The sequence below is a fragment of the Canis lupus genome, chromosome 7, assembly GCF_003254725.2.
Source record: "Canis lupus dingo isolate Sandy chromosome 7, ASM325472v2, whole genome shotgun sequence".
NCBI lineage: Eukaryota > Metazoa > Chordata > Mammalia > Carnivora > Canidae > Canis > Canis lupus.
Window position 1 is genome coordinate 58,321,193 of NC_064249.1, and position 27,918 is coordinate 58,349,110.

Consider the following 27,918-nt stretch of genomic DNA (forward strand, 5'->3'; position numbering starts at 1 on the left):
ACATAGTGTTCCAGCCTCTAGACATGAAAAAACTGAGGAAAGAAGGACTAAAGTCTTTTTAGGAAGAATGTTTCCTTTATCTCCTTATATTTTTCCTATTCCCTTCCATCATCCTGCTTTCACATTTTCTGGAATTAAGCACCTGCAAATTAAATATGCCCACCTAATTTGTAGCCCTGCCCTCTGAAGACACTCTTAGCAACACCTTTCTTTCTGTGTATACAAATGTACTAAAAATGATAGACACAGAGTAATAAAAATGTGTATGATAAATTAAATTGTCAATTTGTCCAGTTTATACAGAAATGTACCTTTTTTGTTGCATTTAATGACTGATTTTCTAGATTAATGTAACTATAAGTGATAAGATGTCAGACATTTGGTTTTAAATATTAGAAAATGATTTGAGGGGCACCTTTATGTACCAAAAATATCATCAAGTCTGGAAGAGTTGGAAGTTCTCAGACACTGTTATTGACATTTTTCCTATTGGCTTGTGCTGAGAGACCTCTCACCTGATTCATTCTCCATTCTTGGTGCAAAGACATGTCTTTGTAACCCCTGCAAATCTTTTTCAGATGGCCAGCTCAGGGTGCCACATCCTTGATATTCTCAACCAAGGACCATGGAAGGGGCTGAGGGCTGAGAGTGGCTCAGTTGAGTAGACATCTGCCTTCAGCTCAGATCATGATCTTGGGGTGGGGGGGGGTCCCTGCTCAGTGGGGAGTCTGCTTCTTCCTCTTTCTTTCTCTCTTCTGTGTGTTCACTCTCTCTCTCTCAAATAAACAAATAAAATGTGTAAAAAAATTAAAGAATTAGATTTAAGTTCACTATCTTCTGTTATTGTTTTATTCCAGGTCCTGTTGTGCTGTTTCAGTCCTAAATTCTTCATTTACTGCAGTATACTACAGAACACAGACTAAGTATTCTAATATCAGTACTTCCTTAAAAGTCTTGGACTATCAGTAAAAATCTAATTGTGGGAGAAACACCCAAGGGGCTAAGCCTTGGGTTGGTATTTCCTGTAGTTTATGGTAGTGTAATGTTGGTGGAATAGTCAGCTCACTGCAATTTATTATTTCAAAGCTATTGATGTTACCCACACCTATCACAAAAAAGCCAGGAATTTTTACTTATTTGAGGTATACTTAAGTGTCTTAAAAAGAGTAATTGATTGGTGTGTTCATCTGAAACAGAATATCTACAACTTTCTTAAATATTCTCCTTTTAAATCATTGAAATGTTGCCAGAAAACATAGGAACAGCTGTTGAGTAGAGTATTAAATTTAGAGCAATATTATACAGGAGTGGTGATTTAGACATGACTTTAGGCATAATTATCACTGAAATATTCTATAAATAGAATAGTACAGGAAAACTTCAAATGTATAATTTCTGAAACTGCAATTGTCTATGGAAAAAGGTGCAAAGTAGAACTTCTCTACATATGGTACTGCTTCTTCTGGGATATGGTAGCAATTCCACAGATCTATGGAACGTGGCTTCTTACTTGCCTTGTTTGTCATGTTTTGGCACCCTAATTTTTACTCCTTTAACCCTAAAAATTTCAAGGCAAAATCTTATATATTTATATTCAAAAATGCTTTTCAAAGAATATACTTTTGAGTATTTTGATAGAAAAGTAGCTGCAGGTGACTTTCAATTAATTTATTCATTATTCATTTTGCATGTTTACTGAGTTCCTACTTTGTTCTATGGATTCTGGGTAAGATGAAAGGATGTCATTTCGACATAGTAGAACATCTTAGTAATGGAGTAAAAAGTGAAAAATTACTAGGTAAGGTGACAGTTAACTTCTGTTATTTTCCCAGATTTTTATAACCTTGTCTTCCCTTACCTAGAGATATGGAAAGAGACAAAGAGCATTTTAGCAGAGCTGTAGAAATCAATATTATTTTATCTTTGGAAAATAATGAACTCAGTCTTTATGAAACCTGTATGTTTTATCTTGAAACTTCTTATTGCCATTTCTATACATTCTAGAATGCTGTTTCATACTGACAACTAGGATATTCAGGAAAATGGTTAATTTATGTATGTTATCTTTCCAATCAATTCTGTGAATCCCTGTACTTTATACTTTGCCTACTGCAGGCACATATTTTGAATTAAAAGTAAAGATAATGATATTTTAACCAAAAGACTTCTATATCTTCATCAAGATAAGAAGCTTTTGCACAGCAAAGGATACAGTCAACAAAACTCAAAGACAACCTACAGAATGGGAGAAGATATTTGCAAATGACATATCAGATAAAGGGCTAGTTTCCAAGATCTATAAAGAACTTATTAAACTTAACACCAAAGAAACAAACAATCCAATCATGAAATGGGCAAAAGACATGAACAGAAATCTCACAGAGGAAGACATAGACATGGCCAACATGCATATGAGAAAATGCTCTGCATCACTTGCCATCAGGGAAATACAAATCAAAACTACAATGAGATACCACCTCACACCAGTGAGAATGGGGAAAATTAACAAGGCAGGAAACAACAAATGTTGGAGAGGATGCGGAGAAAAGGGAACCCTCTTACACTGTTGGTGGGAATGTGAACTGGTGCAGCCACTCTGGAAAACTATGTGGAGGTTCCTCAAACAGTTAAAAATAGACCTGCCCTACGACCCAGCAATTGCACTGTTGGGGATTTACCCCAAAGATACAAATGCAATGAAACGCCGGGACACCTGCACCCCGATGTTTCTAGCAGCAATGGCCACGATAGCCAAACTGTGGAAGGAGCCTCGGTGTCCAACGAAAGATGAATGGATAAAGAAGATGTGGTTTATGTATACAATGGAATATTACTCAGCTATTAGAAATGACAAATACCCACCATTTGCTTCAACGTGGATGGAACTGAAGGGTATTATGCTGAGTGAAGTAAGTCAGTCGGAGAAGGACAAACATTATATGTTCTCATTCATTTGGGGAATATAAATAATAGTGAAAGGGAAAATAAGGGAAGGGGGAAGAAATGTGTGGGAAATATCAGAAAGGGAGACAGAACGTAAAGACTGCTAACTCTGGGAAACGAACTAGGGGTGGTAGAAGGGGAGGAGGGCGGGGGGTGGGAGTGAATGGGTGACGGGCACTGGGTGTTATTCTGTATGTTAGTAAATTGAACACCAATAAAAAAAAAAAAAAGACTTCTATAATTAGCGGCAAAAATCTAAATAAATAGAATGAGAAGGCTTGACAGGAGAAACTTCCTCAAAGAGGTGAATATCGAGTTTGTCATTAACAGAAAGAAGAAAAGAAGCTGCACAATTGCCTGTGAACTAGCACAGCAATAGCAATTTCTAGCTCCTTATATGTGCTCATATGGACTTCACACTTACCTATAGAAGAGCTACTATCTTGTTTTAGTCATATTTATTTTAAATTCTTATGTTCCTCTCCTGATCTATAGGAAAGAAGCCTACAGGGAAGGAAGCATACTTTATTCCTTTTAAAAAAATAAATGAATACATGAACAAATTATTGCTTGTGTGAAATTAGGTTGCTAAAGGGAGAAGAAAGGGAGAACTTGCATTTATGGTAATGGCTTCTTTGAAACAAAGCTGGCTTAGGTGGATGTTTCAGATTCATTTCCTGAGAAGCCAACTGTGAGATGGAGTTTGTTGAGTAGGGGTTTACATAAAGACAGCTTTGGATTCAACATTTGTGAAATGGAGGCACTGTAGCAGGCATGGGCAAAAGGAGACATTGAGAAGGCAGCTCCAGTCATAGCCTCAACCAATCCTATGGATAGCTCTGGAGCTAGAATGACCTTTTAGTGTTATAGGCCACATTGATCAGGATTCTTTATGCTTGCACTGTTGAGTCATTGGGTGTTGGGCACCCTGGGAAGGGGCATGATCTTGCGAAAGGTGACTCTCTGCAGTTGAGGCAATCTCTGATGTTTCTGGCAGTTGAAAGCTGGCTACTGTCAGCACTCTGCAACCAGAGCAGCTTCATTGATATAATTCTTCATCAGTAGGGATCTGGAGTGTGTCTTACAGTGTCTATTACAGTGAGGTGGAACTAGACTATAAAGACCGGTAAATCAGAAAGAAAGAGTTAGAGTAGATAAAATTATGAATGGTGAACACGTATCTTTTTTTAAAGATGTATTTACTTATTTGAGAGAAAGCGAGAGCATGTGATCCAAGGGAGGGGCAGAGGGAGAGAAAGAATCTCAAGCAGACTCCCTACTGTTCGCAGAATCTAATGCAGGGCTTGATCTCATGACCTGAGATCAGATCTGAGCCAAAATCAAGAGTCAGATGCTTAACTGACTAAGCTACCCAGGCTCCCCAGTGTCATTTTTTTTAAGGCACAACAATACCACAAAGTTCATTCCTTTACCAGGATGTAGGTTGCATAGGGCTGGGTGGAGAGGAAGGGAGTTAGTTTAGAGAACTGTTGGAGTAATCCTGTCATGAGGCAATGAGGCCTCGGCAAACTAAGAGCTGTGGAGATGACCTGAATAGAACCTAGTGCTTGAATGAATTGAGGGGTTGGAGAGGTCTGCCCAGCAAGTTTTAATCTTTATTGTGCCAGACGCTCTGTCTATATCTTGTGCTTAATATAAGGTAGACATTATCATAATTTTATGCTATAGCACAGCAAATAGGCACGCTGAGTGGTTAGATGAATTGTCTAAATTTTCCTTTCTGACAAGGGAGGAAGACTAGATTTGTCTGACTGTAGAAACTGTACATTTTTACACCTAATCACATATTTCTTCTGTCCGTTGATAAACTAGAGCCTACATTTCATCTCTGAAGTGCAGTTATGCTGGAGAATGATGTGGAAACAGGATGGTAAAAGAAAGTGAAAGAAGAATATTTTGAGTTTTCAATGGTGAGGAATAAGGATTTCTAAAAATACACAAAAGTTTATCAGATAATAGAATAAGAATAGCACCCTCATTATGCGTTGGAACTATATTTGAAAGAGAATACACTTAAGTCATCATAAAAATTCCATAAGACAGATATTATTATAATCTTCATTTTACAGATGAGGAAACTGGGTCTTAGAGAATTCAAATAAACTGCTTGAGGTCAAGCAGCTGGTTAATGAGGTGGAACTGGATCTTTTTACATCAAGATTGCCTGACTTTAAAGCCACCAAACATCATACCTTGTTAAAATTTGCCTCCTTATCAATGGAGAGTATTTCATTAAGTCATTAAGTCATTTAGACCAATTGCTAATATATATCCTTACCTTTTGAATATTCATCAATAACTTTGATGATCTTGCAAAAGCAAATTTATTAATTTGTGTTTGGCTAGTTAGCATTTTATGAAATGGGGACCTTTAAAGTCACCACCAATTCTTCATACAGGATATATGTGTATGTTTAAATTTCTTATATTCAGTCAGATTGAGACTTTCTGTACTAGTTTTTTAAGGCTGCCATAACAAAGTACCTACCACAGACTGGGTGGCTCAAAACAACAGAAATTTATTTTCTATGGTTCTAGAGGCTAGAAGTCTGAAGTAGAGATGTTGGTAGAACCATGCTAGCTCTGAAATGTGTAGAGGAATCATCCCTTGCCTCTTTCTAGCTTCTGGTGGTTTGCTGGCAATCCTAGATGTTTCCTGGCTTATCCATATGTTACTCCAATCCTCTGTCTTTGCATGATCTTCTCCCTATGTCTCCATCTTCACAGGGCCATATTATATGGACAACAGCGACATTGGACTGAAGGCCGTCTCTCTTCCAGCATGACTCCATTTTAACTAGTTACCTTTGCAATAAATTTATTTCCAAATGAAGTTACATTCTTAGGTACTGGGGAGTAGGACTTCAACATATTTTGGAGGGGGCACACAGTTCAACACATAACACTTGCATACATAAAATCAACCTGTGCAATCAAAATAATTTTGTTTCTTGTCATGTCTGTAAAAAAAGTAGATAAAGCTTTGCTAGGCGTATTCCTTCATAGCGTCTCTTTAACTATTTAATCTATCTGAACAAATTAGATTCAGATAGATAGTAAATTATTCCTAATGGTCCATAATCCAACACTCCTCTTTGTATGGAATTCCAACTGATATTATTGAGTGTGCTCCTGTGGGGAGCAAATACCTTTACTAATATTACTTATGATTTTGCTATTCCCAGTGCATTGAATTTCTTTTTGCTCATTTAGATAAGTTCCCCTGGAACATAGAGGCAAAACTTGTAAGGTGGCTTGGGGAATTTGTTCTTCCTAAAGTGCTTTATTCTAATTATATTTTTTATTACTCATATTGTAAATGAGACAAGCTGAAGAGGCATTGCCAGACTAATTTTTTTTTCAGCTTTTGTAATTTGGAGTACTCTCCTTCCACATATATCTAATTATAAGAATTTCTTAGATGTAGATATCCAAGAATCTTAATATTTAATTTGCCCCTAGGAATATGACAAGCAAGATCTTATGTTTATTAAATTGGTCTTAGGGCAGGCAGCCCTAAAGTCAGATGCTATGATGCATGATTTGTATTTAGATATCATTAAACCATGTATAAATTATGCAATTATTTCATTTATGTGTAAAATGGAAATTAGACCTCTTAATTGTCAAATGTAATTATCGGCTTCCAGGTTTCAGCCTTATTTACCTTTCTGCACATCTTATGACTTCTTCCTTCCTCAAATTCTTTTTTATTCCTGATATCCACCACACATCCACTAGTACTTTATATGTGAATAGTCCTTTTTAGCATCTTCTTCTGCCTTCTTATTTGCTGTCTATCCCCCTGCACTTGTATTTATTCCAAAACATAATCCTTTTACCCTCATGATATTCTGTGCACTGCAAAATTGTTACATATCTGTATACCAAGTAATGCCCAAATATACTTTTTTAGCTTTGATATCACCAAGTCTTTGACCTTGGTTGCCTCCTTGATATACTCTGGATGTTTATATGTATTTCGGAGTATAAAATGTGTCACATTTATTATCTTTTCTACAAAAGTGCTTTGGTAGTAATGTAGATATCATTCCTTCCTTGATTTACATCCTTTTCCATGTAATTTTGAAATTCCTACTCCAAAACACAAAGTGTATTCCCCTCTTAGATTCTGGGCTAGAATCTCGGTCTGGCCAATGAGATGCTAAAAGCAAGAGCTTTTTCAGCATGTAAGGACTGAAGTGTGCATGGGCATGTTCTTTTGCACCTTTACTATTGTCACGAGAATACCACACCTTGACTAGGTTGCTGGTCCACGGAGTTGTGAGAATCAAGTAGTAGAGCCAATCCACAGACCTAGGTTTGATGTAGAACTACCCAGGGGAACCCAAACAAACTCAGTATGTCCACTGCTATGTGAGTGAACTCTATTGACACAAGTAGAGGCAACCTGGTAAGATGTATGAGAAATAAATTATTGTTTTGGTGTGTCATTGAATTTTGCAGTAAATATCCAAAGTTATCTGATGGAAAAATTGGTACTTGGAGTGCTAATAAAACAAAAACCTAAAATACATGGCATTGGTTTTAAGCCTGGATGGCAAGTTATAAAGAAGGTGACATAGGAGGCTTAGAAAATGGTAGCCCATATGATATAGTCATGAAATATTTGTAAAAACTGTCTTCCGTGATCCTCTGGAAGACTGATATCAGGTGTAGTTAATTTCTAGATTTGGGCAGGACAGACTCCAGGCAGAGTGCAGAATGAGAGATGTAACTTCTTTTAGATGGATTTAATGAGGTAGTAAAAGTAAGACGTGAGCTCAGAGAAGAATAACCTGGTTAGTAAATAGAATGAAGAGGCAATAGAGAGATTCCATAATGTACTGTTTATAAAACTTATTAAAATTCTTCAGCCTCTCTAACTTTGCAAAACAGTAAAATATTCTCAAATTAAGATAGATACAGCCTCAAGGTAAAGATAAAATCAAGGGCCTTTAAGATGTATCTTAGGGATGGAGACCAAATCAAGAAGTAGCCCTCCTGTGCTTTCTTAAAATTTCAAAAGAATTACAGTGGCACCTAGTATGTCTTGCAGGGAATAAAATTGTCTCTAGAAATTACAGGTTCTTAATGGGCCAGTGCTACTCAAATCATGCAAAGGTCTATGGCCTTTATAACTATGGTTCATGGAAATGGAATATATAATAAAAAGCAAAAATTTGTCACTTTTGTATGTGCTGATTTTGTATGTGTTGATTGTAATCAAGTATATAAAACACTCAGATTTGGGGACAGCTAGCTAAAGTACCACCAGCTAAAGCTAAAAGGGACTGAAACTGCTTAATATTTAAAATACCCTTTGGGTCCCTAATTTTTCAGGCAGAGATTAGGCTGAGAATACAGAGGGTACATCCTCTAACAACTTCTTTAGAATTGGACAAAGATGACAACCAAAGTAGCTAAAAGCCACTCTCAGAAAGTAGAACTGGGATCTAATCAAGGGACATTTTTTACTTCCAGAAAAGGGAAGCATGGAAACATTTGCATAGCAGGAATTCTGAGTTGCCAAGGGGTGGTGATTCCTATGGTACTGTTCTTTTTTTCTTTCTTCAAATGGGAATTTTTTTTTTTTTTTACAGTTCACTTGTTTCTATTTCAAAAATTATATGATATATGCATGAGGTCAAAAATTTACTTGTATATTTATCTTTATCTTTCTTTCTCTCTATTCATAGATCTCTGAATCAAGAGACTGTATGTCTCAACTTGAAATACTTCACTAGATCCCAGACTTTGAGCCTGATGTTATGATTAGATAAGACATTTGAGGATCTGGGGATGAAGTGGGGATGAGTATATTTTGCATATGGGTAAGTGTGTGTTTTTATAGTCAATAGGGCATCTTTCAGGTTTACTTTAAAGACAGTTGTTAGGCATTTTCAAGTTCTGAAGGTAGCATATTCTGTACTATAGAATACTACTCCATCTAATTTATACGGAAATAACATGGAAGTCTGAGAGCTTTCAGTATGACTCTGAAGCAGATTCAAGGTGTGAATCAAGTAGCTCTGTCACTTCTGTCATAGATTTAGCAGGTATTTTTGTATCTGTGGTGGAAGAAAATGTCATGTCAAGCAGTAATAGAAAAATCACAGTAAACACTTTTGAGTTTCTAGAGAAAGGCCCCATGCCATCTGTAGAACCATTCATAAGGCATCTTCTATTATTCCACTAATATTTAAATTGATGGACTGGGTAAGCATCTATGCAGTCAGAGATGCCCATTATGGGTAAAATGAATAAAATCATGAATTTAGGCAGGCTTAGCAATACACTTTTAGTTGAGAGTGATATATCCATGATAGGCATGATTAATGTCAAGGGCACAAGAAGTTGCATTAACAGGTGGGCCAGACCCCAACTATAGTTATCCACTACAGTTACAGCGCTGCCTATCTTCATAGTATATCTGTGCCAAAAGGGAATAGGTTCTTTTATAACAAGTTGACAGAAATGTAAAGAATCAAGGCTGGTTCATGGAAAATCTACACAAAGGGAAGATCTCCATGCTAGTTGGTCATAAACATAGTATAACAAGAGATGTGCTAAAGCAAGAGTGTAGACAGTGGCTTGGAGCATAAAGTTTGGAAGGTTAGGGGCAGGAGGCCTGTGGAAGAGGCATGTGGATGGACAAATGGGAGAAGATACAAAGTGTATAGGATTTTTGTATCACTCATTTACGCCTTCAAGAATAGATCCACCTTTACCAATAGAAGCACTAAATAACCAAGTAGATGGAATTACACAGCCCAGTGACATCAGTTATTGGCCACTCATTGCTGGAGAGTTTAAAAATGGATATATGTCAGCCATGACGACAGGGATGAGGGCTATACAGAGACCCAACAGTATGGGTCACCCCATGAAGATCCCCACCTGCTAAATATCCCACCTGCCAGCAACAGAGACCAGTGGTAAGCCCCTCATATGGCATCATCCTATGAAGTGTCATCCAATTCAGTGGCAATTGATTCTCTTGAACAGTTTCCATCCTGGAAGAAATTCCTCTTGATTGAAATTTTCCACATTGTCTTAGTCTGTTTGGGATACTATAATAAAATATTAAAGACTGGGTAGCTTATCAAAAACAAGTTTTGATTTCTCACAGTTATGGAAGCTGAACATCCAAGATTGGGGTCCCAGCATGGTCAGGTTCTGGTGAAGGCCCTTTTCCATGTTGCAGACTGTGACTTCTTACTGTGTCCTGACATTGTAAAAGGAGTAAGCTAGTTCTCTAGGCTCTCTTCCATAAAGAGGCCACTAATCCCATTCATGAGGGCTCTGCTCTCATGACCTGAGCATTTTCCAAAGGCCCCACCTCCTAATATCATCACACTGGGCATTAGTATTTCAACATATGAATGTGGGGGGACACAAGCATATAGAATATAGCACATATATTCTAAGGATACATTTTTGTTTCCTTTGCTTCCTGCGCCATGTTTAAGGATTTACAGAGTTTCAAATGCTGATACTGAATGCTACGTAATATCACATCAAACTAAGGAACCCACTTCACAGCAATGGAGGGACAACAATGTGCAGAAAAGCATGTCCTCCACTGGTCTGTCATATGCCATACCACTCTGAAATTGTCAACACAATAAAACAGTTGAGTAGTCTTTCCAATATTCTGCTAATGCACCAGCTTGAAATACTATCCTTTATAAAGGATATTGTCCTTTAGCATGAAGCATATACTCTAAATTAATAAGCATGATAGACTACTTGGGTTCAGGAACCGAAATGTGGAAGCAGTTGAGTGGTAATTTTTAAAGAAAACCTACAAATAAGTAAGAAAATAGTAGGAAAAAAAATCACTGAAAAAGCATGCATATTTTTATTCCTAAGAGTCAATGGAACAAAGTTTTATTTTCCATAATATGATAGGCTGAATCTAAAGTGGCTCCCAGTGATCTCAATCTACTGGTATTTATGCCCTTGTGTATGGACTAGGCTTAGTTACCTACTTCTTATAAATAGCATATGTCAAAAATTATAGGATGTTTCTTCCTAGATCAAATTAAAGAAGATAGTGACTTCTGTCTTGTTATTATTTATTATCCCTTGCCCTTTTGCAGTCTATATTAAGTTGATGGTTCCTTAAAGTTTTTTTTTAAAGATTTTATTTATTTATTTATGTGGGGGAGAGAGAGAGAGAGAGACAGACAGACAGACAGAGAGCACAAGCAGGGGGACGGGGTAGAGGGACAAGCAGACTCCTCACTGAATGTGGAGCCCGATGTAGGGCTTGATCCCAGGACTCTGAGATCTTCACTCTAGTCAAAATCAACAGTCAGATGCTCAACTGAGTCACCCAGGTGCCCTGATAGTTGCTTAAGTTTGAACCCATTCTTTATTCCTTTCCTCCCCCTGCTTTAGGTATATGGTGTCATTGTTTATATCTTTTTATTTTGTGAGTCACTTGACTGATTTTTTCAGATCTACTTGCTTTTACTCCTTTTGTGCTTCCTACTTTTCTTATACCTACTTATGTTCTTTCCTTTCCAACATCTCTTGTAGGGCTGGTTTAGTGGTCATGAATCTCTTTAACTTTTGTTTTTCTGGGAAACTCTCTCTCCTTCTATACTGAATGATACCTTTGTTGGACAGAGTATTCTTCATTGTAGGGTTGTTTTATTTCAGCATTTTGAATATATCATGCCACTCCCTTCTGGCTTGCAAGGTTTATATTGAAAAATACACTGATAGTCTTATGGGGTGTCCCCTGTATGTAACTGTTTTCTCTTTCTGCCTTCAAAATTCCCTTTATCACTACTTTTGACCATTTTAGTTGCTATGTATCTCAATGTGGACTTCCTTGGATTGATTTTGTTGGTGGCTTTCTGTGCTTCCTGGATCTGTTTCTGTTTCTTTCTCCAGATTCAAGAAGTTTTCAGCTATTACTTCTTCAGATAAATTTTCTGCCTCATTTTCTTTCTCTTCTCCTGGAATCCCTGGAATACAAAAGTTGTTATGCTTGAGAGTGTTGTTGAGTTCCCTTAATTTATTCTCATTCTTTATTATTCTTTTTTCTTTCTCCTATTCAGCTTGATTGCTTTACTCTGTCCTCCAGGTCACTGATCCATTCTTCTGCTTCCTCTAGTCTACTATTTATTCCATCTAGGGTATTTTTAATTTCAGGTGTCAATTTCTTCATCTCTGATTGGTTATTTTTCATGTTTTTTTTTATATCTTTGTTGAGAGTCTTAGTGAGGTCCTCCACCCTTTTCTCAAGTCCACTGAGTATTTTTTATAGCAATTACTGTAAGTTTCCTATCTGGCTTATTACTTTGTTTCATTTAGTCATCTTGACATGATTTTGTCCTGCCCTTTCATTTGGGACATATTCCTTTGTCTCTTCATTTTGTTTAACTTTCTTTAAAAAAAAAAAAAAGATTTTATTAATTTATTCATCACACACACACACACACACACACAGAGGCAGAGAGAGGCAGAGGGAGAATCAGGCTGCATGCAGGCACCCTGATGTGGAACTCAATCCCAGGTCTCTAGTATCACACTCTGGGTTGAAGGCGGCACTAAACTGTTGAGCCACCCGGGCTGCCCTTATTTAACTTTCTATGTGTCTGTTTCTCTATGTTAGGAAAGTCAGCTACATCTCCTGCACTAGAAATAATGGTTTTATGAAGAAGAAGTCCTATAGTGACATTCACTGGAACTGTCCCCTATTAACTGGCACTTTGTACTTCATGGGTATCTCTTATCTGTATTTTTTGCACCCTATTCATGGCTAAGCAGGATTTGCCTCAGCCCAGTCATCTGTAATGGCTTTTTTTGCTTGTTTTAGGCAGTGTTTTGCACTGTGTTCTTATGGCCCCATCTGGGCTTGCCTTGGGTTTGAGCTGGCTAGGCATTTGCCAGAGCTGCAGTTGCACTGAACTGCATGGCAGTCATGGTGTTTTCCCCTAGAAGTCTTTGGTTAGTGGACAGGAACTGCAGTCAGATAAGGTGTCTGGCCCTAGCCCACTGTTGGGGCTGTAGTTGAACTGGTGCATGTGGTTACCTTCCCCTCTCCCTGAGTCAGGGGTCACTTCAGAGTGGTGCTGGCCCTTGGAAAGGTTTTTTTGCACAATGCCATGCTTGTGATGCAGCTTTGGATGTACTCTTGCTAAGACCAAGTGAAAGGGGGTGAGTCTGCAGAATAGCATGAGGGCAGGACACATGGTATTAGCAAGGTTTACAGAGATCTGCTCTGGGATAAGTCCTGGAACTGATTTAGACAGTTGCTGAATGTGTTGGAGGGGATAAGTTCACAGAAAAGCATGAAGGTGCAGCATGCTGATAGCAAGCTATATAGAAAGTGTTGATGCTATGCTGGTTCTCACAGTTCTCCATAATTTAGGCTGGGGAACAGGGTGAGTAAATGATGCTCACCAGCTCTTTTGTTATTGGAGAAGTCTCCCAAAGATCCCTATTCCTCTAGCATGCACACACTCTGAGATTAGTAAACAAATATCCTTCCTATATATTCTAGTCATCTTTCAAATTACTACTTTTATGCTGTGTCTCAGAGGGGCTGTTTGCTGTGCTATCTCTTTAAGCATGAGGATTCAGTTTCCTGTCAGCCTCTGGCTCTCCCAGAGCAAAATCACTGATTTTTAAAGTTCTACATGTAAAGCCCCACTCATTATAAGAACTCAAGAAATTAAGACCCTTTGGTTTTTAAAGCCAAATATTATGGGGTTTGCCTTCCCATTGAGGATCCCCTATGTCTGGAGTACCTGGTATGAGTCTGCCTCTTTCCATTCCCCATGCTTGTGGGGGTCCTCCCTCCTATGGATAGTCTTTCAGATCAGCTTGGTTCTCAACTGTGTATCCACTCTTCCTATCATTTTTGATGTGGCCTCTTCTCTATATTTAGCTGCAGAGAGTCTGTTCTGGGAGTCTTTGAGTCTTTTTCTGAGTTATTCACACTAATGTCGATGTTATCTAGTTGTATCCATGGGAAAAGTTGAGTGTAGGATCCTATCTGTACTGGCATCTTCCCCAGAAGTCCTATATCTTCTTAATTCAATATTTTTCTACCATTTTGGAAAATTTCTAATAATTTTGTTCCATTCACACCATCAGCAACTATGTAATCAGTTGTATTCATCACATTTTAACTGTATTTAAAATAGATTCAGAGGGTTTCAAAAGTTATTAAAACAAACACCATTTAAACTTAGTTCTGCTTATAGATGGAACCAAGGTAAACAATAACTAGAAATTCTTCATTAGTCATGGTTGAGAATTTTATTTTTGAATACTTAATCGAGTTTTATAGGACCAAAGAAATATACATTCAAGAATGTTTAACATGAAGTAATGATCTAAATTAGAATTATTTCTTTTGTACTCCTTAAGTATTAAACAAAAAATGTTCTCCTTCATTTATCCTGTATGCTGGGTGACAGATGGAAGAAGAGCTTCCTCTATGACTCTCATGTAATCTCAATGCTCCAGGGTGGTGTTGCAGTCCCCAAATCTCTAGCTTCATAACTTTCAGATATGCTATGTCTTTGAGTACCTCAGAGAAGTATAACAAAGTAACTAAAGGGATGCTCAGTTTGATAACTCAGTCTACACAATTGCTTGGGAGGTCCTGCACTGACCTCTGAGGTAGTCCACGCATCTTGAAAAGTGAACTTCTGTGTTAACTTTTAGTGACAAGAATTCCTTCACTTTCTAGCCCTTAGAAAAATTTGCCTTTATAGATGTATTCCTCCATTTTCCAAATTGGTCCTGAACACAAGTCATATTCATAAAATTCTGTTTCAACCTAAATTGAAATTTCTGGCATATAATCAGGACTATAATAGCAAATATTAAAAACTGAACAAAGTAGAAACCTCACAAGATGAGATACACATGAGGTTTATATGGAGGACTATTTCTGTGCCAATTAAGCTCAATAACTGTTTGTTAGTTTTTTCCTTTCCTTATTTCCTTTCTGAACCTTCAAAAATTTGGCCTGTATAATTTATTATCCAAAACTTTGAAATTGCTACAGATATTAACTTGAAGGTTTTGAAATTGAGACCAGGTGGTTCAATCCAGGGCCTTACATTTGGGATATTGGATTCCCCTAGGGTAGCAGTCTGTCAAGAAAACCTTTGTGCAACACAAAGATAAGTCCAGATTCTTGTGCCAAGACTTGAGGGGGAATGAGCTCTCTGCTTGAAATAATCTAAAGTTCTGACTGTGTTGATGAGTAGAAAATGGTGAAATTTTAAATGCATAGTTATTATGGAGATGGAGACATTGCCTTTTAGAGATTTCTTCTGGTTTCATTCCACTTTAGGGATAGAGCATCAGGAATATTTTTCACTGGTTTAAGATATAAGAACACTGTAGAAATATTGCTCTGGCAAGGAAGGTTTTCCTATCTGTGAATTTTTTTTTAAGTTAAGATTTATTCATCCTTTAGTTCACCATCATTATATCGAACAGAATTTGTCTCAACTATCTGCTTTTGCACACGTGTTGTCAAATCTCTCCAACTCTTAAACATTCTGTTCATGTTTGGGGACATTTTTTTCCCTTCTTTAATTGCTCTAGGGTTTTCACTCATTATCTCTTTTTACAATTCTTTTTGACAAAGCATTTATTCTAAGATGCTTTCTGAAAGCTAGAGTGGACAATGACTATGTTGTGGATTTAGGACTTTGCACTGTAGCTCAGAGCTTCTGTGGCTCTGAGTTCCTAAACAGAGTTGATGTGCACACCCTCAGGATATCCACGTTCTTAGCCTGTGGCACAAGTTCAAAATAGAGTCAGTTCATCATAATGGGTTTGATTTTCAAAAGCAAGAATTTGACTCTGCCCACTTAGTTGGTTCCATCATGTAATGGTAATCCTACCAATAAACAAAGAACACTCAGCTACCATATGTTCTTAGAAAATCTAGGAATACAAAAATAAGTAAGTTTTGATCATACTTCATCATTTAGAAGTGTTACTTTGATAACCCATAATAAGTATTTATCTTATAAATTCATTCCATAGCTAAAAAAAAAAAAATCAAGTTTCTCTTCCCATGTATTACATTAAGTTTCTGAGCATTTTATGTAGAATTTAAACCCAGTGTTTAAAACAACCACCACTTTTCTACAGAAACCTGTGCCCTGAGCATATTTACTTAGGCTCTCACATTTTGTCAACACTGCTATGCCCTGATATTTACAATGCTTTCACCTGCTGCTTCTTTTTTTAAAGAAAATTTATTTTATTTAAAAAATCTATTGAAGTATAATTAATATACAATGTTATATCAGTTTTAGGTGTACAACATATTTTTTAAAATATTTTATTTATTTATTCATGAAAGACAGAGAGAAAGAGAGAGAGAGGCAGAGAGAGAAGCATGCAGGGAGCTCTACATGGGACTCGATCTCAGTTCTCCAGGATCAGGCCCCGGACTGAAGGCGGCGCTAAACCGCTGAGCCACCCGGGTTGCCCAGGTATACAACATATTGATTCATTAGTTTTATTCATTAGTCAGTGTTCGCCACTATAAAGGTAGTGGCCATCATCATGTTATTACAATATTATTGACTATATTTCCTATGCTGTACTTTTTTATCTCCATTACTTACTTATTTTATAGCTAGAAGTTTGTATCTCTTAAACCCCTTTATCTATTTCACCTCCCTGCCCCCCATCTCCTGCTTCTTCTTCACCCATATGTAGCCTCCAGGAAGGCTTCCTAAGTGACTGAAGCTCTCCTGACCATACCTATTTAGATTTAACATACTAGTGTTATGTTATGAACCTCAAAAGACTAAGCAGATCTTTACCTTTGTTAAACAACAACAACAAAAAGCCTTAATTTCTACATATGCATAACTAATTATCTTACTGATTGGGGATTTTTTTTTTTTTAAGGAAAAAGTTACATAAGTCAATCCCTCAATTCATTGCATTAGCAATTTCTAACAGAAATGTACTTTTTAAAAAGATTTTTCTTATGTATTCATGAGAGAGAGAGAGAGAGTGAGAGAGAGGCAGAGACATAGGCAGAGGGAAAAGCAGGTTGCATGTAGGGAGCCCTATGTGGGACTGATCCTGTAACTCCAGGATCACACCCTGAGTCTAAGGCAGACGCTCAACCGCTGAGTCACCCAGGTGTCCCAAAATGGTACTTTTTGCCCAACATATCATAATTCTCCTGAGTGAAATCAATAGTGTAGATCATTATCTAGTCTCTCAATTTGTGTCCCCCTCACTTCATTATCACATGTGTGGGAATTATTACAAAAATCCAAATTACTGTAGTGAGCAAACTGAAGCAATGGATTATACAGCCAGAACCTTAAGGTAAGCTGAAGTCAATGAGCAGAAGAAATAACCTAAACCTAAGGTTTAAGTTTTCCTAAAATTGGTTTCTTGGCAAAGAAATCTTAATGGTAGAAATAATAGCAATTAATAAAACAACTCATTAATTGTGTTCACTTCTATGATAGTTCTCTAAAGAAAATTATTTCTACTTGAAGTGATGGTAGTAGTATGATACTACAGTATATCCATCAATTCTCTGAAAAATAGATTTTTTTTTCACTAATCAATGATGCCAAATAAGAATTTAGATGTGCAAAGTTGTGTCCCACCTATTTTTCTATGTTTAAATTTGGTGCAGTTGTTTGACTTATTGTTTTCAAGGACAATAGAAAACAAAGATGAGTTTATAAAAATTAGTTTTCCTAATTTTTGTATTCATTCTGAAGAGAAGAAATCTAAAATCAAAACTAGACAGTTATCTAGAAGAGTGACACAGGACTAAAAGATCATTGTTTTGAATCTTTTAGAAGAAAGAAATTGTACTTTTTTGAAAAGCCTACAAAGTTCTCTACTCCTTAAATAAGAACTGATTAAAAGATGATTTAGACAGAAGCTCTAAAACAAAGGTGATTGCAACATTAACAAGAAAGAGCAAAAAAAAAAAAAGAAAGAGCAGATGGAGCTTGGTGTTCCCTAAGTTAACACAACTGAGATTCTAATACTGAAAGCCCACATTCTTAAGCATTTAGATTAGTGAAATTATATACTGAAAAATAAGTTTTGGCCAATGCTACATATATCAGTTCACTGTTATATTTTACAAAGATACATATTAAAAGCAGTCTGTGCCCACATTTTGGAATCTTTCAATTTGACCTTATTGGTCAAAAATGCATTATCTATATCAAAATATTTTTCAAAAATTACTAACATGATAACCATTCCAATGATAATAGAATGAATATAAGTATAAAACCTATAAATAATTCAAAACACAGTAGTGTTTTATAACAAAGTAGACATTCAGTTATTTCAAGTTTTCCATACTGGATGTGAGCAAGGTTCTATGTCTTTCTCATTCATCATTATATTCCCAGCACTAGATCAGAGTCTGGTTTTAATCACCATTCAAGAATATCTGTGATTGAAATAGAAACAGACTCATAAACACAGAGAACAATTTAGTGGTTGTCAGAGGGGAAGAAGTGGGAGGGATGGCAAAACAGGGGAAGGGGATTAAAATTTTAGGATAGGAGAAGATTTCTTAAACAGGACACAAAAGTCATCAACCAGAAAAAAGACTGGTAGGTGGACGACATTAAAATTAAAAGCTTCTGTTTATCAAAAGACACATTAAGGCAATGAAAAGGCCAGAGTGGGAGAGGGTAGTTACAATACATACAACAGGCAAAGGACTCATATCCAGATGTAACAAGAATGACTATAAATCAACTTTAAATTGATTATGAATCAACTTAAAAATGGGCAAGAGGCTAGAAAGTATATTGCAAATGAGGGCAGCAGAAAGGCAAACTGACAGATGGACAGGTGCTCTACCTTCTCTCCAGGGAAGCACATACTGGAATCATGATGAGACGGCACTGAGCACCACCAGAGTGGCAAAAACTGCAAAGCTGGTAAGAATATGAAGCAGCTTTCTGCTTCATATTCTTCATATGAAGAATATTATATTCTTCATTCTTCATATGAAGCCCTGGTGAGAGTGTGAACCTATGACCATTTCAAAGCACTGACTGCATTCGCTGTACAGCTTAACACTGGCATAGCCAGCAATTCTACAACTGGGTGGACACCCAAAAAATGCATTTATATGTGTGCCAGAAGACACATACAAAAATGTATGCACTAACATTATTCATAATTGCCTTAAGCTAGACACACCCCAAATTCCGAAAAAAAACCCGGAAGAACAGATGTTGAAATTGTGGTATATTCAAACAATGGATTACCATAAAGCAAGCATGATACAAAATAATTACATATTGTATGATTCCATTTATATAAAACTTAAAAATCAAGAAACACTATCAGGACAGTGATGACTTTGGGGAAGAGAGGTAGTGTACTTCAAAGGTACGTGGTCTGGATTGTGGTTACCAAAAAGTGTTTATTTTGTGCTAATTCAGTGAGCTGTAAAATTTGTATACATTTTTATATGTGTGTTATATGTCAGTGAGCTTGTATACATTTTTATATGTGTGTTATATGTCAATAAAACGTAAGACAAGTTTAAAAAATATTTATTGATTAATGAATGGGTGAATTAATAAATGAATATTAAACAATTGTATAACCAGATCTACTGTATTGTGCTCAATAAAGACCAGTATGCAGTCCCGTACACACCAGCTTTTTATGAGTTATAGTGAATTTTTTAGGTGGAATCAAAATTGCTTTCTTATATGATAATATTTAAGCTTTGTGTTTAGTAATCTAACTCTTAGAAAACAAGCTTCATCTAAGTTTAAAAATCATAGGTTCTATACAATGATTTCAAGGTTATTTCATTTCTCCTTCTTTTTTTCCTCCAAATATATTAACTAGGGCTTTGAGGAACATACAAATCTGATTTAAAATTTATTGGCTGTATTTTACCAAATTACAAATATTTTGGTCTTATTGAAAGATAGCAATATTTTTCTTTAAATTAATCTTAAACCAGCTTACTATATCATTTTAGCCTCAAGCCAGGGAACTTTCAAATTAAGGACAAATCCCCATAAAATCATGGTTTTGAAATAGTAGTTACAATTGCTCTAATGGAAAATAAAATAAAAATATAACCATTAATATAAATACCTTCCCACAGAAACTGAGAGCTCACAGTCTATTTTCCATCATGTTTAATTTTTAATGGGATATTTTCTAGATCCTTGAGAAAGACATTCCTGGGTCCTTAATGTGGTAAAAGGCTAATTTAATTTTAAAATAATTTACAATTTTTTCAAAGAGACAAAGTAAGAACATATTACAAGTCTTCTAAAATAAATGGTATGAGAAGGGAAGTAGGGAATCTCTTCCCTTATTCTTAACAGGAAGAATTAAGCTTTTTATTTTTAGTTTGTATTTTCTCTTACATAAGTGCAGCCTAAATTAATAGTAGGAAAGTAGGGAAGAAGGGCTAATGTCAGAATTTCTGATTTTGATTCCAAGTTTCCAATCCCAAACTTGATTAGACTCCTTTCCCCTTTGATCATATTTTATTTATTCTTCAATGAGTTCAGGTGTTATTTCAACAGTCAAGCTTCCACAAAACCCCTTGGGCTGGGTTACCTTTCCTCCATGCCTAAATCTGTACATATTTATTATAACAGATGGTGCATAATAATTCTTGATAATTAAAGTTTGGTTACTGGAGCTGAATAAAAACAGAATAAATTGTCACCTGTATTATACCATGGAAAAAATGCAGAAGATGAAACTGGAGGTTGCAGTTATGTTCCAGCCTTGCCATGTACCAACTTGCTAAGTAATTATAATATCTATTTCCATGGGTTACTGTGAAGATTAAATGAAATTATGTGATTAGCACAGTGTAAATCATAAAGCAAAAGTGGGTCTGAATGAAGCTCAAGGAATGTTGCTGGGTTAAATACATTTTCAAAATCCTTCCAAGACCTAGGATTTCATGCTTTGCTGATTTAGGATTTAGGATAATATTGCAGGATTTACTTCTTTAATTTCCACAGTTCTTTCCATTCATGTCATTCTAAGTATTTACACTTCAGTTTTATTTGTTGAATTTCTTAAATTTTTATGACATGAATGCTAACCTTTGTGTGTGGAATCAGATTAATTGGTATCCATTGATGTCTCTAAGATTTATTTAAAATTGGAAATGGGCCTAAATGGACATCTGGTATGAAAAACAAGTTGAAAGTATGCTATTTCCTTGGTGACAAAATATATTTGATTTAGAATTACTGAAAGATATTATTCTTTAGAGGTTTTTTAAAATTTATTATATAATTAATTTCAATCCAAAAACTTGATTTTACCTGGCAGAGAAGCAAAGTGATGTTGCATTTGGAGATGCAATGTTAATTGATTCTTAAAATACTTATTTTCCTACAAAACTTGAAAATATCATGAAATACCATTTTCACTTCTAAACATATATTAGAAGATGCTAATGATACTTTTCTGTTACAGTAAAGTGTGACTTTCCACCTTCTACAGAATATATTTTCTTCAGCATTAGGGCACATGCTTAGATACACCAAGCAAATTAGCACACTTGCTTTGCAGATACCAGGTAAATGCTGCCTGAGAGAGGAGTAAGTAAAGCATATTTTCAAGATATATTTGTGTAATAAAGCTATTTTTTGAAAACTATATATTCTTTATGCTCCATTTTTTCCTAAATATCTGGCCCAAATATAAAAGTTGAGAGTACAGTCACTTATGTATATTTACAAAAAGAATAATCTGGTCAATTGCCAATATTAAAAATATAAAAAAGTTATTTGCTAACAGCAGATACACTTAAGTTCCTATATAGTACCTCATAAAAAAATAACCAAAACATATCTTAAAAGAAGGTTTAGCAACTTTTTTTTTATTTTTAGAGAGTTCATCTTTTTTTTAAATTTATTTTTATTGGTGTTTAATTTACCAACATACAGAATAACTCCCAGTGCCCGTCACCCATTATTTTACTATCACAATATTATTGGCCAGCACATATATGAGTTCTAATATTAGCATATTTGTGCCTGGATTGAATTCAAAAGAATAAATGTATTTTTAAAGTTGAAATTAAAACAATCAAGTTGAGTTGTAGTTGAGTAGAGAATGTAGGAAATGATTAGAAAGAAAAATTGGTTAAATGGTGAAATTGATAAGGTTTAGATAATGTTAATTAAGTACAAAGTAATGTGATGAAAGAAAGTTTGAAAATAAGGTGACCATTACTTTACATTTAAATGTAGCTGGTAAAAATTCCATAATTTTAGTTCTGATGTTTCAGGTACCCTTCTGAGACCAAATAAAAATCAGATGAAAATCTAGCAAAATGAAGGAGACCAGAATCTTGGGTTGTTGTCAGCATTCTAGCTACATGGGGAATGAGGAGTCTCTGAGGAAAATTCATTTAACCAGAGGAAAGAATAAGCCATAAATACTAAACATGATTTTCTGAAAAGACTATCATTCAAGAATATCATTCAAAAGAATATATTTCAAGTATATCCTTTTTGGTATGATTGAATTATGGGCCCATGATCAGTACTGTGGGAGAACAAATACAACCATGAGCGCCTACTAATAAACCACAGTGAAATAGTAGAAATCAAGTGTTACTTCCTCCCTCACTTTACCACATGCTGCTGTCAGAGGACTGTAAGTGGGTAAAACCACAGAAGTTACCAGAGGGACACTGTCATCATGGTAGCATACTGGGAGACTCTGTAGTGCTCAGGAACCCCCCACCACCCCCCAAGCAGCATGGCACTAGATATAATAGATGCACTGCTAAGCATCTACAAGGAATCACAGAATCAAAGAGATACTTAGAGGGAAATTTTCATAGGACCAGTAACCCTTCATCAGAAATATTAAGGCGCTGGTCAAGAAAATGAAGTTATTCCTCTTAATAAGCCTCCATACCTATACACAGTCAAGACCTAGAGAAACTGGAAGAACTCTAGAGTAAGTGATTGAATATCTCTGTCCTCTAAGGGAAACAATTTGGAGAAGCTCTGACTCTTTGGTGATTTGCATTATTTTCCAACAGTGTCAGTATTTGAGGAAGTGTGATGGAGGAGGGCTTGAAGAAAGTTGTTGGGTGGATAGAATTTGGTCTACTTGGGTAGGCTCCTGAAAGGAGCTGTTGAACAAACATGTATTGCACACCATGGACTTGCCAAGGCCCAGAATGTTTTCTTCATCATAGTGAATGAATCTCAACTTTGTGATTTTCTTTGAATAAGGTGTGAATGAAGAAGATTATTGCTTGAACTCTACTAGAACCTCAGGCTCATGAAAGGATTTTTGAAAGTATTGATGGACTTTGGTGGGATAGGATTAGAAAGAAAATCCAGTAATAGAGCTGCCTCATGCAGGAAGTCCCTCGAGTAGCAATCTCTAAGACTACATGGTATGGTGGACTTGCTTTCTTTTTGATTTTAGGGTCCTATTAATAATAACAACTCAACAAAAAACTTAGTAAGCTGTAGTATGTCTAACAATCTGCTAAGTACTTAATACACACTATCTCCTTCATTCCTCACAATCACCTTATGAAGTAGACATTATTACTAGTACCTTTTAACAGATGGAAAAACTGAGTCTCATAGAAGACAGATGACTTGCCTAGGGGGTGGGTGCCTGGGTGCCTTAATCCAGAATTAGATCTCTAAATGGAATTGAACACTTTTTAAACTTTTTTTAAAAAATTTTATTTATTTATGATAGTCACACACAGAGAGAGAGAGAGAGAGAGAGAGAGGCAGAGACACAGGCAGAGGGAGATGCAGGCTCCATGCACCGGGAGCCCGACGTGGGATTCGATCCCGGGTCTCCAGGATCGCGCCCTGGGCCAAAGGCAGGAGCCAAACCGCTGCGCCACCCAGGGATCCCTTAAACTTTTTTTTTTTTTTTTTTTTTTAAAGATTGTATTTATTTATTCACGAGAGACAGGCAGAGACATAGTTAGAGGGAGAAGCAGGCTCCCTAAAGGGAGCCAGATGTGGAACTCGATCCCTGGACCCAGAATCACACCCTGAGCTAAAGGTAGATGCTCAACCACTGAGCCACTCAGGCATCCCGGAATTGAACACTTTTTGAATGATAACCTCTAAAAATGGTATATAATATACTTTTGCATTATAGGAAGTATTTAAAAACAAGAAGGCTTGGTTATAAATAGTTGGTTATTTTCTCACTTCTTTTTCCTATAGCATATTTCTCTTACGTATGTGCTTGGTATCTTTCCAGAGCTAATTAATCTTTGTTAAAGAAAAAATTGCCCCAGACAAGACAAGTAATACAGCAGTTAATGGTATGGGGTGCCTAGGTGGCTCAGTTGGGTTAGGCTTCTGCTTTAGGCTCAGGCCATGATGCCAGAGTCCTGGGATCCAGCCCCACGTCAAGGTCTCTGCTTAGTGGGGATCCTGCTTCTTCCTCTCCCTCTGCCTCCTTCTCCCTCTGCCTGCTCTTCAGGCTGCTTGTGCGCGCGCGCTCTCTCTCTCTCTGTGTCAAGTAAATAAATAAAATCTTTGGTGTTATTCCAATATCATTGCCAGCAATAGGGGACAGACACAAATCAAATCTGGACAGTTTTGCTGAACAAAGGATGGAGGGTTTTTTTAAGTATTTTTTTAAATTTTTATTTATTTATGATAGTCAGAGAGAGAGAGAGACAGAGAAAGAGAGGCAGAGACATAGGCAGAGGGAGAAGCAGGCTCCATGCACCGGGAGCCCGACGTGGGATTCGATCCCAGGTCTCCAGGATCGCGCCCTGGGCCAAAGGCAGGCGCTAAACTGCTGCGCCACCCAGGGATCCCCAGGATGGAGGGTTTTTAAGTGTTGAGTAGAGTTATTGGAAAAGTCCTGGACTACATTGTGGGGAGGTTGATCAACGGTATAGGTAGAGCACATGGAATTTTTCCTGAGTTTGTGTATTTATGATGAGATCATCTGTGTTTGCTAATTGACTCCCATCCAAGTTAGGCTCCTAACCTCCCACAGAGACTGGGAGATAGGAGTGTTATCTCCTTTAATGTTTACATTTTAAAGACATCCTTGAGAAAGACATTTCCTGGGTTTTAGAACTTGCAAGGGATGATTTTTACATACATTTCAAAGAAGCAGAAAGAATTTACAACTACAAATTTTCTAAAGTAAATGTTCTAAGAAAAGGAAGGTCAGGGCTTATAGTCAGAAAGAAATCTGTCTAAAGTTTAGGCAAGCTGAGAGGAACTTAAAGACCATCTTGATCACCATCAGCCTGATGTTTTTTGATATATTTGCAACCTTCTCAGGAGTGTTTTTTGCAGTTTTGGTGACTACACATATTGTGTCTGCCCCAGTTATTAAGAGAAGCTCTTAATGTCCTTATGTCCAAGCTGAGAGAACATTTCAGCTCTCAGCTTTCCCACAAATCCAGGCAAACAGAGTTTGAGACTCAAGATTTATCTTTGCTGCTTTTTAACAATCTCTTTATTTCATGCTACATTTAATCCAGCTATGGTTGACTGTCCTGGAGGCAGCCCCTATTTTCCCCTCTGTGCCAACATTGAAATAACATTTTTGTCACATTTAAAAAATCTGATTTTGCCAAGTATTCTTGAATAATGTAGATTTTACCAAAGAATTATTAGGGAGACAAAGGATAAGAATTTAGGTCACACACAAAAAATAAAATCCTAATCTCCTTCAAAGGCCCCATTTCCCCCAACCCTTTTGAAATTCCTGTGAACATCTGCTCTTCTGGAACAAAGGAAAAGATTTCTTTCTGCTTTCTCAGAAATTACCCCAGGGCTAGAGATGGAGATGCTATCTCTATGCATTCCTATCAAAATGCCCACTCTACTCCTCTTACCCCTCAACACAGTGGGCTCTTCCATCAGGAGATTTTACTGCTAAAATAAAGATAGTTCCATATTAGTAGTTACACTAAGATCCTTCATCCCTAAATGGAATAGTACTTTAACAGTTGAAGAACAGTTTTAAAATTTATTAAACTTGAAAGAGAAGTCCTGAGGAAAGAACATGCCTATGTAAAGTTATCATTTCAAGACCCTGAAACTTCCAGCCAGAGCTAAATCACTGACACGTGCTTTTACTGTGAATTTTGGCTTTTCCTTACTCATACATAATTAAGTTGCATTTCTTAGCTCCTTATGAGTCTGCCAGAGCTCTTGGGCAAATAAACTCAACTTTTTCTGAGTCCTTTCTCTTATGTGGTGAAAGGTCAGTTTTGTTTTCCCTTCATAAAGAATTAAACCATAGATTCCATAAACTAAGCCAGATCATAAGAACAATTTAAACAGGTCATTATAGACTAGTGACTTCACAAAACCTTTGTGTTTTTATTCCTTTCTTGTAAACAAGGTGATAAAGTAAGCTTTTACTGTTCAGGGATAAGTAATTTTAGATATTATTTTCAGATCATAACTTAGTGGTTCAACAGTTATGGTGCAATACGCTCAGATTCTAAGAAACTTCTTAGTAATATGTTGTACACACACAGAAAACCATGACTTTCAATGAAAGAATGAAACCCATCATCACCATGATGAGCTTCTTAGTGTCAAGAGATTCAGGGAATGAAGGTAAGATACTCCTTTCTGCCAAAAAAGCTCAGATCCTTTGTTTTGTTTTGAAATAGAAAGTTGGTAAGACTATTAACTAATGGTTGGTGAAAAATGTCCTACTGAAAAGGATAACTCTCAATTTGTCAGCTTTATTTTAAGGAGAATCAAACATTGTATCATTAGTGGGCTTAAATTCCTATAAAAATTCAAGAAATGCTTTTTTTTTAAGAAATGCTTTTTAATATGTAATAGAGCTGGTAATGTGTGTAGATACAATAGAACATAATGGAACCAAACCTACTTTTTTTCTTCAAAGTGTCACTACCCAGTCAAGGCATTCAAGGAATGAAATATAGGAATAATATACACATCATTGTCTTGATGGACTAGTTCCACATAAAAATTGTAAGAAAGTTTCAGAAGGATAACAGAGTAAAAGGTAGCCTAACCCCTTAAGTCTCTTATTGGATATCAGAAAACAGGAGGAAAGATATAGAAACAGGAAAATAATGATTGCAAAGGAGAGATGATACTGTGGAAAATGAAATAGTACTGTAGATATTTTATTCATTTCTTATTAGAAAATTTAAAGTAACATTCATCCTAGTTACTGTAGGTGGAGAAATAGAAATTTGTTATTACAAGAGAATGAGTAGAGGGCACCAGTTTGCTACCTATCTCCTGCTTTCTCTCCTTTCAGTTTTCCATCTTTTCAAAGGTACAAGCATAAAAGTTGAAACCATGACAAAGAATTTCTGCCAAGGAAAGAAGATGGATAAGACATGGTCAATGAGAATAGTTTTAGCATAGAGATTAAGATGGAAAGAGTTTCATCCAGCAGTCCCAGGTTGAAAGGAAGGTAGAGAGAGGGAGAATTAAATAACATAAAAAAATACAGTTCTTCAAGGGCCCCACATCTTAGCTCAAATACCTGTTTTGCAGTTTTGGTAATGTGGAAAATGTAGGGGAAATTATAATAGCACAGAGTGAAGGCAATGGCTAAAAGACTGGAAGGATGAAGTGGCATCCACGATGGTGTGGAATGTTTGTCTGAGAATGAATTCTATTTGCATGCTAAGAGCTGTCTGTGTAAGATTCATCCTAGTAATTTGGATTTTATAAGCCATTTTTAAAATAAGTAGTTCTCATATATTAACAGGACTTACAGAGAATGTTACAAAAGTTCCCCAGTACATTCTTAAGATTCCCACCATTTCTGAACTGCATTATATAGCACAGTGTAAAATGTGATGTAGAGTAAGAAGTTGGAAATCTAAAGATAGCATAAAGTTAATAAAATGTTGCACAAATAAGGGACATTCTCATTCTGCTTCACCGTGTTTAAGTTTTGGGTCTCATTTTTTTTTCT